Source organism: Nicotiana sylvestris, chromosome 10, assembly GCF_000393655.2.
Source record: "Nicotiana sylvestris chromosome 10, ASM39365v2, whole genome shotgun sequence".
Lineage (NCBI taxonomy): Eukaryota > Viridiplantae > Streptophyta > Magnoliopsida > Solanales > Solanaceae > Nicotiana > Nicotiana sylvestris.
This window is the reverse complement of record NC_091066.1, coordinates 49,855,129-49,857,677: the sequence shown is the minus strand read 5'-3', so window position 1 is coordinate 49,857,677 and position 2,549 is coordinate 49,855,129.

The window sequence follows — 2,549 nt, the reverse complement described above, 5'->3', positions numbered from 1 at the left end:
ATGGTGGTTATGGCGTCGTTTGGTGGTGGCGATGCAATAGAGTCGACTGGTTTGGGTAGTGGTCGACGGAGGGCTGGAGGTTGACGATGGTGGTTATGGCGTCGTTTGGTGGTGGCGATGCAATAGAGTCGACTGGTTTGGGTAGTGGTCGACGGAGGGCTGGAGGTTGACGATGGTGGTTATGGCGTCGTTTGGTGGTGGCGATGCAATAGAGTCGACTGGTTTGGGTAGTGGTCGACGGAGGGCTGGAGGTTGACGATGGTGGTTATGGCGTCGTTTGGTGGTGGCGATGCAGTGATGGAGCTGGAGCTTGCGGGCTGGGGGAAGGTGACGATGGTGGCGCTGGGAGGAGGAGGGTCCGTGTGGTGGTGGTGTTTGGAGCGTTTGGACGTGGGGAAGGTGAAAGGGGGGGGGGTCCGGTAGGGTTTTCTCTTCTTCTTCTTTGTGAAGAAGAAGATGAACAGTGCAAAGAAATTTTTCCGTTTTTTTTTTCTTTTTCTCACCAAAAATCCCAAAAGTCCCTTGATTCCTTATTTGTCCGTGTATTTGTATAGTCTCTGCCCAGAAAATTGAGCCCCACGCGTGGTGGGGTTCGAGGCATATGTCCCCCACGCGTGGTGGGGTTCCCCACGTGTCCTGGACACGGTTTATTATGGGCTAGGTCCGAAAATTAGGCCTAAAACCGGGTAGTTTAAACCCGAATATTATTCTTTTGCCAGGACCCGAGAAATAGGAACACGTTGCTTAACTAGTCCTATGTAAGCAAAATAACTACCAAAAATAAGACTAGTATTTAAACAAAACTATATCTTTTTAAATATTTTTCAAGGTTTAAAATAGCTACAAAATATTAATAAAACTATTTTTTTGTAATTTTCGTTTTTAAATATTAAGATAAAATATGAGGTAATATTTTTTGTATTTTTCAAAGTTAAAATGACTATAGAATATTAATAAAAAACTATTTTTTGTAATTTTCGTTCTTAATAAAGACAAAATATAAAGTAATATTTTTTTTTTGTATTTTTCCAAAATTAAAATGACTACAAATCATTAATAGAATTATATTTTTTTGTAATTTTCGAATTTTATATAAAGTACCAAAATAAAGTACAATTTTTTTTGTATTTTTCAAGTTTATGAGAAATACATAAACTAAAATTTATATATATATTTTGTGATTTTTTCTTTTTGCAACAAAATAAGGTAAAATAGTTAAAATAGCTATACTAGACCCAATTTCACATATTCACGCTAAAAATGTGAAAATTCTCGGGGAGGGTTAAAAATCACGTGCTTACAGCTGCCCCTCTTTGACTGGAAACACGAAGAGTTTTCCGACAAAGAACGACTAGACGTGTTTTTGACCCGACCATTGCTTGGACGGACTACACTTAAGGAAAGGGAGGGATTGTGACCGAGCCCTGGTATCTGAGCTGCCTACATATCCTTGGTTATACAGGAATCAGGCCACGTGTAGTTCGGAAATGAGAGAGATAGTGAAGTGTACCGAGGTGAAGAGCCGATCGAGGTGCCGTTCCGTCGAGGTTCCGGTCCGCGATCCTGTCATTACAACAAAAATGAAAACTGAAAAAGACTAACTAAGCCTATCAGCTACTAGTTACAAGGATTCCTATCTCTTAAGTCTTCTGAAGCTTGGTCTTGAGTCTTGAATGGTGCTTCACGCAGACTTTGGATCTGAACCTTGATACTTGCTAGTTGTAGGTGCTAGTTCTTGAGCAGACCACATTTGCTCTCCACTTTCGTGTTTTTCTCCCTTTTTGTTTTTCTCTTTTCTGACCAGCCTTTTGTGAATGCTGGGGATTTTTATTGCTTCTTGCTGGGGATTCCTGTTGTATTCCTCTGCTTTATTGATTATGAGTGTGCTCCTTTCTCATATGAGCGGGCTTTTGACTTCAATACTTCAATTGTATTCCCTTATTCTCCAGGTGGGTGCCTGATTTCTATTTCTTTTGTCCTTGTTCTCCAGGTGGATGCCTGACTTCTATTTTTCTTTGTCCTTGTTCTCCAGGTGGACGCCTGATTTCTTCTTTTCTTTGACACGCAACAACCTCCGTTCTACAGGCGGGTCCCTGACAATCAAAACAAACAAAACAAACAAAATTTCCTAACCCAGTTTGTACTAGGAAGATTCGTGAGTCGTTAGCAAAATTGTAACTCATTTATACTACTGATGCAATGATGAGTAAACTAAAGACTAGGCTAGGATGTGCATCTCCTACGGGTAAAACAAAACTTTTGTTAGCAAATGCGTCTGCTAAAATAAAACCTCAATGACTCAAACAAAAGTATTCCCGCATTATACTGGTGGGCGACCTAGAACTTAAATGTATTCCCGCATTATACTGGTGGGCGACCTAGAACTTAAAATGTATTCCCGCATTATACTGGTGGGCGACCTAGAACTTAAAAGTATTCCCGCATTATACTGGTGGGCGACCTAGAACTTAAAATGTATTCCCGCATTATACTGGTGGGCGACCTAGAACTTAAAATGTATTCCCGCATTATACTGGTGGGCGACCTAG